This window comes from Vanellus vanellus, assembly GCF_965231255.1.
Source record: "Vanellus vanellus genome assembly, chromosome: 3".
NCBI classification, from domain to species: domain Eukaryota; kingdom Metazoa; phylum Chordata; class Aves; order Charadriiformes; family Charadriidae; genus Vanellus; species Vanellus vanellus.
The window spans coordinates 50174732-50184926 of NC_138907.1; positions in this window are offsets into that span (position 1 = coordinate 50174732).

Consider the following 10195-nt stretch of genomic DNA (forward strand, 5'->3'; position numbering starts at 1 on the left):
AAAAGCAGCTTGAGAATGGATTTCAAACTTCCTCTCCTGTTGTTCATTTCTGTAAATTAATCCCTAGACAGGAGAGGAATTCACCAAAAAGCTCCCAGAAAGAGAGCCTGGAATTCTGAAATGGGCACGTGATGTTTTGTCGCTTGTATTATCTGTTGCTGTGTCTTAGAAGAAAAGTTTGCAGGTAGAGTAAAAAAGGGCCAGAGTTTAATTCTCTGCAAACATTGGTACCTGCCACAAAGCAAAAAAGAGATTTCTATTAACTAGAGAACACACACACACACCCCGAGAGAGGAAGCTCGAGTAATTGATAATTTGTACTGATATAAACGGGTACATATTTTCCATTACATAAAGACAACTCGAGCTCACGACAACGAAAAAAGACACAACTTTGTGGAAAAAAAAAGTAAACTGCATGACTGCATTGTGCTCTGTAATATGTCTCTATTCATTCCGGCTGCAAAGGAGCTTTGATTACATCTACAAAGTAATAACATCTATTTAAGGTCTGAAATTCCTGTGCATCCTCTGCAATGTAAAACGGACACAAAACCCCAGGTAGCTCAAACCAGGACATACAGATAGTGCATTATGCTTTCAGACAATTTGTACGGGTTTTAGCCACTAGAGGGAAACCTGTACACTGTGCTGAGTGAGCAAACAAACTAAAATAAGCAAAGATGATTTTTAAAAATGTTACAACCAAAATACTTTTACAAATAAAAGAAACACATGCTCTCTGAAGTAATCTTAAGGGGCTCTCAGTACACTGTCAGTGCCTCACAACATGTCATGATATTAAATGTGACATTTCAAAAATTCATAATCCATGAACAGTAGCATTTTTTTATACCTTACTGGCTACTAAACTCAGACTGATCAAAAGCCCAAACAGCTTCTAAATACACCCGAGCTTCCAAACTCGCATCAAGAAGATAGTAACAATAATTCAGAGACAGTTTTTAAATTGGAGTACCGCTATGTTTCTAAACAAGGTGATACCTCAGAATTGGCTCAGTCAGTTTATACTGTGACACCCACTTTTCCAGCTGGAATGATCAGCCCACCTTGAGCCTAATCCACAAGAGGGGGACTTTGCAAATGGAGCTGTAACAGACTATACCAGCAATAATGTGGATACAGCTTACACCAAAAAAACTGACTTTCTGTTAGTTACCACTAATGCCTATTTCCATGGGCAGTATTATTTTGACAGCTGGGCCATTGGCTTTTCATTAATAAAGGATATTTTTAAATCTCACTGTAATTTCCTTTCGTGCACAATTCTTCCAGATAAGCTTCCCCACTCAATCACAATGCATCTGATAGTGGTGGTCAGTATCTGCTGTGAGGGCCCTTACAAAGCTCTAAGAACATCTGTAACTTGGATTTTGTGCTTCAGTCCAGGTTTGGGCCTTTATTTGCCTTTATTTTGCCTCTCCCTGCCTTTTTCTTTAACACCAGTTATCTTATGAATGCATAAAATTTGCATAAAACTTCTGAGAATAATTCTGCAATAAAGCAGTATTTGGGAGTCATTTTCACACAAAAATATATTTTTACTTAAATGGCAAGCAAATAAAAAACCAGCCCACCTTTATTCATTGTATCACCACCAAATAATCATTATCTTATCAGAGATCACACAATATCTAATAAAGCAGCACAATACATAACTTTTTGATATTCTCTGCCAATAATTTCATCTGCCTGTGCTGTATCAAAATTTGGTCTTCACTTAAATGTCTTGGGCGTTTTCACTCTTAGTGAAATTACAAATTGCTCTGGCTGCCAGATTCTGAAATGCATAAAATGAAATTGTCCTTCAGTATTCTTCCATAATGCAATCAACTGGGACGCCAGAGAGAGAAGTTTCAGACAAAAGAAATGCAGTTTGTGTGGCACTATACATGCCTATTTTACCTCCTCGTGGAACTATACTGTATCATTAAATCATATAAAGCAGAAATTAACTTTTACAGACTGAGCAGGGATTTAATTTAGTGGACAAAGCCCCTTTGATTTCAATAATCTTCTAAGTGAGAGAGTGACAAAGTACGAATCCGTACCTATGAAAATCCTTTGATACAAATTTTCAGAATTGCAACAGTATAAAACTAGTATAATGCAGAGAAGACCTGTCTAAATGTGTAGTTACACACAGTAAAACCAACAGACACTCAGATGCTAACACAACACCAGCCGTTAGAAATACAGGCCATCTTAAAAAGGATCTGACTTACTAAGAAAAATTTGATGCACGATTAATGTAAAGACAGTTGGTGTTCTCCATATTACATAGTTCTCCAGACAGAAGATAGCTAAGCAACCTGCTTATTACAGTCAGTAAAGTCATAGAACAGATGGTTAAGTTCTATCATTGAGACTTCTAGAGGTTGTCTAGTCCAGCCCCCTCCTCCAAGAAGGAGAAATGTGTGCATTAATTTATGTTGCATTATCTGTTGAAATGCCTAAGTCATACACAGTTTTCATATGTAAATACATCAAATATATACCTTTATAATAAATAATACAGTGCTATTTTTCAAAGATCTGTTTGCATGTGCAACTGGGGATTTATTTTAATTCTATGTTTTTCTCCCTTACTGTGTTAGCTCTAATAAAATAGCATTTTAAATTATACCTTACAGAGTCTGAGTACCTTTCTTACTGAGATTGTAGTAAACCAGCACCTCTTGATGCAAAACAATAATGCATTTCTACCACCGAGTTTTGAAAATCCAACAAAAATTATTCAACTAGTTTTCTACAGAATTTAAAGATGAGGTATAGAACTGAGAAGAAACTTCAGGATTTATTCCAGTTGCTAACATTCTTCTTTTCCTATATTTTGCAGCATTTTCTGGGAATATTTTGGGGCATAGCTTGGTATTTGCTGAGGTTTAGAAGGTTACCTCCCTTTGAGAGGTGACTGGTGCTGCTCAGCTGAGTGACGATAACTTTCAATAAGCTGAAAATCCCGCACATACATGTGAATAAATCACTGCTAAAAGAGGTGAGCAGAACTCAGAGTCAGGTACAAAGTCTTACCTGAGAATGTGGAACTCAGAAAAAGACACTCAGAGCCAGAAGTAGTTTCTTACACATTTGTTTTGCCAGGAAGTATTTGTCCATAAATGCCCTTAGAGAATGTAGTGATGGTTAAAGAATGTGATACCTTTGTAATGGAAAAAAAAAAAAAAAACCACACCAAAAAAACAGAAGTGACAAATGACATATCATATTTTAAAAAACTCCAGAAGGGAAAAATATTTTTGAGTGCATTGTAAGGAAAACCGGCAAAATTACTTGTTGTGGGATCTGTACAATAAGGACACAGCCTAGGCCATCACAACTATTGAGACCTCAATGAGGCATAGCTGCGCCTGATTCTGCACAAGAGCAGCTGGTGCCCCTCCAGACATCACAAACCCAGATGCCAGTGAAAGTTCTGTGGTAAAGTAAAAGCTTACCATTATCGAACCTAGTAAGCTCAGATAAAAACAATTGCAGATTGAAAGGAGGAAAACTACTCTATTTTCAGAGAAAATGGGGTTCTTCACTTTCTCCCTTCTTCACTGACAAGAAGCAGCATCAACCCTCTAGGAAGGATAGTACTGGTGGAGAGAGTAAACGACAATCTCGCACAGTTGGGGTTCAGCCACAAACCTTAGGTTTGGGGAAAGCAACAAGGTAAAGCTTATAATGCAGATATTTTATTCATTATATAGTCATAATATACTGAGTCAGGGGTATGTGATAGAGACAATAACACATTGTGTACTGATTGACTGGTAGTGATTCATAACCTAAAGGACAGGCCTGATAAAAATGGACGAAGCAAGAAGTCTTGAGATTGCCAAGGACAGCTCCTGATAACGAATAAGAGTATGCCTTGAAAAGCGGCTGAAACTAACCCTGTGGTCCGGACAAAGACCAAAGAAGAACTGAGTCTGCGCAAGGACAAAAAGTTACTTGTGTTGATGAAGAGGAATCATCAGCCTTCATCATCACGACCCTCAGTGGCCACCACCGGGAGGCATTGTGCAAGCGCAGTTGGGAGGAGTTTATGAAAATTACTTCTTAGAGCTAATTTTAATACGAAGCGGGGACAGGTTATGCATATGTATAGGCGTATTGGGAAATCTTATGATTATGTAATTAAGTACAATATATATTTGAGAAGGCCACTCCATTGGGCACGCACGATTGTGGTGGGGCGACCCCCCGTGCTGCCCAGCGCTGAATAAGCATACTTACTTTACAACCTTCTCGGTTGTGGAGTCTCTGAAGTTTCATTTCCGCACGTCAGTACAGTCATATTATTATATTTTAAGGTCAAACTAAGTGATTAAAGCATGTCTTTGGGCCTCAAATCTGTAGGGATTTAAGAGATAGGAAGTCAGTTTAGGGTAATCTGAACATGAATATTTTAAATGTGGCTTCACAGGTTCAAATAAGTAAGCACTTTAGATAACATTTCACACAAAAATCAAGTGAGTGGAAATAGCTATCATTGAGGTTTTATTTTGAATATTTTGCAACTTTAGTAACAATTTTATGCAAGTTAACGTGTTTCTACAGTGTTGTATGATTACCAGAAAACAATAATTTGTACCCTCACAGAAAAAAATACAAAACCCAGAAGGAGCCAAAAGGAATTAAGTCCTCCAGTAAGAGCAATAAAGCCATCTTAAGACCATGATTTCTATGGCTTTCTTCAATAACATATTTTAATGTCAAATTACAAAATGACAGGTATTTACAGAAAACTTAAGAGGGAAGAAAACTGTTGAGAGCAACAGCAGTAAGAAATATTTTGTAATGAGTCCAGCTGCATGCAGCCTAAGACAAGAACAAGAGACGTTAATGAATACAAAGTAGAAAATGTTTCCTGCATTGATAAGTCTGTTAAAAAAATCCTGGGTTTATGAAAATCCAGACTACATAACACTTTCATTAACAAACACTATGTTCATGCCAAATGAACTACAATGTAAAAGGTGCACCAGGTTCTTCCACCTCTGTTTTAATTATTAGCGTCCCTGCTGCTACTGTCTTTTATTACTAGCAGTTGCTTCTGAAGTATAAAACCAACATAGACCACTGGTCTGAAAATACCATAAACTGGAAAAAGCCTCTGAAAACAGTACTATTTTTACCACTGTTGTTATGAGCTGAATCTCTTCTGAATCTGAATCAGAAAAATAAATACAAAGGTGTTTATGTTTTTCTATTAAAATTTTGAGACAGATGATTATAATACATTATAATTCACTTAAGATACATTAATAAGACTATTTTAACTTTCACAAAATGGTTGTAGAAATTAAACCGTCTACCATAAATAAATATAATTAATGCATTCTAACAAACAGTATATTTTCTGTATCTTAGTATTCCTTTTTCTTTTCCATTCTGTATTTTTGTAATGGAATACAGAACCTAGAAATTGTTTCTATAAAAACATACTTGATCCTAGCAAAAAGTAATAACAAATTACATAGACTAGAAGCAAAACCTGATCTGGTAGCTACCAGAAATTCATAGGTTAAAAATTGAATACTAGCAAAGATGAGCAAAGAAAAGCAAGCATAGCAAGCAGAGTTCCAGTTGTAACTACTTTATTGACTCCATATCTCTGTAAAAGTTTTTCAGAAATGAGACCAGAAATAACAACAAAACCACAGTTGGATGATCCAATCCAGGCAAAGAAACAAACAAATATCACCAATTTTCTGGTAATTAGATGGCTTTTTTCCTTTATACTTCCTAACCAGCAGATAGGACTAAGCACAAATTCTTCACAAGTAGAACTACCGTGTTTTGTACTGAAACGTCAGAGCTGTCTATGGTTGACGTAAGTCCAGATAACAGGTATTTTCTATTTTGAAGAAAAGGTCTTACTTCAATGTTCAGCCATTGTTTCTTATGGAAGGAGCTGAATATTCCCAACTTCCCCTAATCCTCAGTGAATCACAGGTTTATAAATAAATTCCAGTTACTACAGATTAAATATATATTATTACATTATTTTCTATTAACTAAAATCAATGTCTAGGAATGATAAAGCTATACTAAAACTGAACAAGAGCTTTAAAAAGTTTTGATAGAAGAATATTAATTCAGCTGGTTTAGCTTGGCTCTATATAGAGAGATCAAATTGATAATGCAGCAATTCAGTATATTCTTCTAATAAAAAGGCAATGAAAATAAATGGAAGATGATGATTTCATTAAAAATATGAATGGTCCATCAGGATATACAATTGGGTTACATTATACCATCAATTCAAAGAAAACTGGCTATAGATAGCAGCTAGAAAATTGTACAAGCAACAGGTTTTTCAGTTTATAGGGAAAGGAAACCTGGATGGATAAGAACTTTTACCATCTAAGTAACTTTTTAATGAATAGGGTTTTTATTTTCTTGACTAAATAAAATACAGGCACTTTTCAACTCAGGTTAGATAATGGAGCTCATTCAACCAAAAATGGAGAATTTGTTTAAGGAACTTGTCACAAAAGGAACTTAACTATGCACAAAGCTGCCCAGAGAACAACTCCTTGGTTAGTGGTCACATCATTACCACCAGCTCTCATGTCATTCACACACAGTAGGGGAGATGTCATTTAATTCCCTCTTCACCATGAAGAACCTGCAACTACACCACGCAGACAAGAAGTAAGAGCTATTGGTGTAGTACAGTTTAAGGGTGAAGCATCCTCCTGGTTTTTTGTCTTTGGAGTTTACTTTGCATGGACTGCTTCAAAGAGGGTACAAGCTCCTAACCCAGAGCTGGTAGTAGGAGGTACCACCTCCTACCACAGAAGGTGGTTGGAGGGAATACCCTGATTACTTGGCAGCAGCCTAAAAAAAAAAACAAACAGATTATGAGCCTCTTTCGGTGGTTTTGTGAAATCATTTCCTTGGCTTTTATTACAGTATCTGAAAACTAACCAGAAATGTCAAAACATTTTAGATGTTTCATGAGACAAACTGTTTTGACATTTTGAAAACGTTATCATTTTCACTTAATCTAAAGCTATTTTTTCCAATTTAATCCAAATTCTGAAAGCTTCAAGTACCACCTTCTTGCTACTTTTGTAGCACACACACTCTCCCACCAGATTTCACAATTCTAGTCAACAGGAGATCCAAAGCAAAGTTTGGTCTAAATAATAAAATCAGAGTAATACCTGTTATGTACTTAATACTTGTCAACAACCTTCCATTACAAAAGCGTTCTTCTCCAGACTGTTTTTTCCTGTTTCTCTTCAGTTTCCACCCAACAGTTATCTACCTTTGCATATAATTTTCATTTTCTTTCCTCTGCCGTTCCTTGCCAGTAGCAAAGCCCAGGTGAGTTTGATCTCTCCCGTCTACTGTGACTCTCTTGCAGGTTCACTAGCTTATAGTGTTCACTCTTTTAAGAAAATTAATATCTAAATTGAAAAGATAGCACAGGAAATTTAAATACCATGGGAAGAAAGCTGCCACTTTTCATAGGGAGGTGATTAATAAAATAGGTCCATTTTCAAGACTGTATGTGTCAAAAAATGGATTTAGATTTAGGCTGTCTGCACTGAGATATTATGCCTTTATTTAATGCTGCGCACTGATGACCTACCTTCTTCTGAAATGCTTGAACTGGAAGTGCTAAGCAGGGCCGCCATGGAGCCACCAAAAGCGGAATGGAACCCACTAACAAGCAGAGCCCTTGTACGTGCAGGCAATACCACAACCCAGCCCCCAGATGGAGGAAGATATGAATTGTCTTCTCAAAGCTTATCAGCCACATCTTCTGTGTGTACAACATGATGCAACCTGGTATGTATCCTTCCCTCTTTAAATGAGGTAGGAAGCAAAGTCCTATATTTTTTTTTTCAAATATAGCAGAAAGAATACATTCCAAAAAAAAAAAGAAAATTTCACCATGCGTTTGCTATACAGTGTGCTGCACAGCTACTACAACATGAAAATAGTAACAAAAAGCAGCATCCATAGCAAGCTCTGAAAATTTACTCCATTAGCAGTGAAAGTAACACCCAGGTTCCTATAAATCTGTGCTTTTTTCATGCCCTAAACTCCCAACACCAACCCCAAATCACCTGTCAGTTCTGCTGACAAGGCCACTGAAAAAAAGACAGAATATCTGAGGGCCCATCAGCAACATCCACTGGCCAACGGTCAGCTCTATGGTCACCTCCTGCTGAACACTGAGCAGTGGGGTTCTCCTCCTGTGCTGCTTTAGCTCTGAACTGGTCTTGCTGTTTTATCTTGGAGTAGTTTTCATAAAAAATTATAAGAAGGTATTACATGTAAATTAAATTTTTAATTACCCATACTTCTGTTCTTTAGTTGCCCTCAAACTTTGAGTAAGAAAGCCAGCGCCCCGTCAGTTGGAGCTCTAGTTCTACCTGCTCAGCAGCCCCTTGAGAGCTCATTCTACCCCTCACCCCGGTTTCTGCCAGAGGCAGGGCGACCATTCATGGCAATCAAGATTTCAGCTGTACCTCAAGTGGGGGTTTTGGCAAGGCCTAGACATCAGCACAATTCATACCCCAAGCACTGTTGTAGTCCCACATGTGCACCATGTTGCCCCTTCCCTTAGCAACACTTCTCACCCATGAGATCGGGGACAGCTGAGTATGTTTTCTACTTTTCAACAGCATTTTCCCTCCCACAAGACAACAACCGACAGGCTGTGTTGCCTCCCGCGTGAGGCAGATGTCCCACCACCACTCTCCAGGATCCCTCATGGTTATCAGGGGATGATGACCCACGAGGCAGCCCAGTGGGCCCCTCTCCCTTTGGAGGGCCCCGGACTGCGGGATCGAGCTTTGCTCTCTTCCCCCTCCTCCCTCACCCCTGAGGCACAGTGCCCCTTCAGCCAGGAGCCAATTCACCACGTTTATGGCATACTCATCCTGCACTGGGGCCCTCTCTCTGGTGAGGACCCTCTAGTGGGACAGTGACAGTGACAGGGTCAGAGACGGCCCCTTGGCCACCATCTTGATCCTCAACCCCACCATGATGGCCACTGGGGCAGCGTTTGGGTTGTTCAGTGGCCAAAGGACAATGCAGGCATGGCAGTAGGGCCGGCAGCAGGGAAGGGGCATGCTTTCTTCGAGCCTTGCGGGGCTCTGCCCAGGAGCCACCATGGCACTCGGTGGGCTTCAGTCACAGACTTCCCGCCCTAAGGCAGGCTGCCTCATGCGACCTCTGAGGGAGAGATGCCACATCATTGGGACAAGAGAAATTTTGCACTGAATAAGAGAATGTTTCAAGACAATACACGTAGCAAGAAATTCTTAGATCTGAGGGGATTTTTCCCTTTTCAGTTACATTTTTATTTGTTCAATTCTTTTCCAGAAACTCATCAGTGCCATATACAGCAAATGCATGCATCTGCGTTTACATAAGCTTGTATCCTATTCTTGCCTAAGTTGCTGTTCAATCATGGTAAATACATGCGACCTTTATCACACCTGGCATTGATATTTAAAAACCTCACAGTGCAGTGTAAACAAAGATGGATTGGACCAGCCAAGTCAGTACTAGTTTCACGTCTTGCCATATCAATGCCCTTCCTCAAGGGATCTTCAGCTCCAGCACTGTCCCTCTTGGCCCTTTGCATTGCCACTCAAGGATGTGGTTAGTGATCCAACCTACACTGCCTCTTCAGCCATGAACTTAAAAAAAAAAAACAACAACCAAGGTAAACAGCAAGCTGCAAATTGCATTAATTTACACAGTTGTAGGAGTGTAATGTCCCACACAACAGCAAATCCAGACACCGTCATGGCTCGTGCTCCCATTGAAGCAGAACTGCAGAGGACTGGTAGGTACTTCAGCAGACTGCAAAGAGTAATGCTCCTCTTCTGTCCTCCATCCTGCCCCTCTGCTTTCCAGCTCCTGCTTCTGTCTGCCTCACCATCCCACCAAGACTGCTACAATGCAGTGAAGCTCCCTCAATGTGCAGAAGGTCCACCAAGGATTTGATGAAAAGTCACGTCTGGGTAAAACTGATTGGATTTATTATAAATATTCCTATATTCATAGTGAGTCAAATGCTGAGTCAGTCAAAATTCTGGCTGAATTAAGTCAGATGCTGGTCTTATTTTTAGATGTAGTCCTTAATAATTTCTGAAGCTAATAAAGTAAATTTCATATATGTATATTTGTGCTA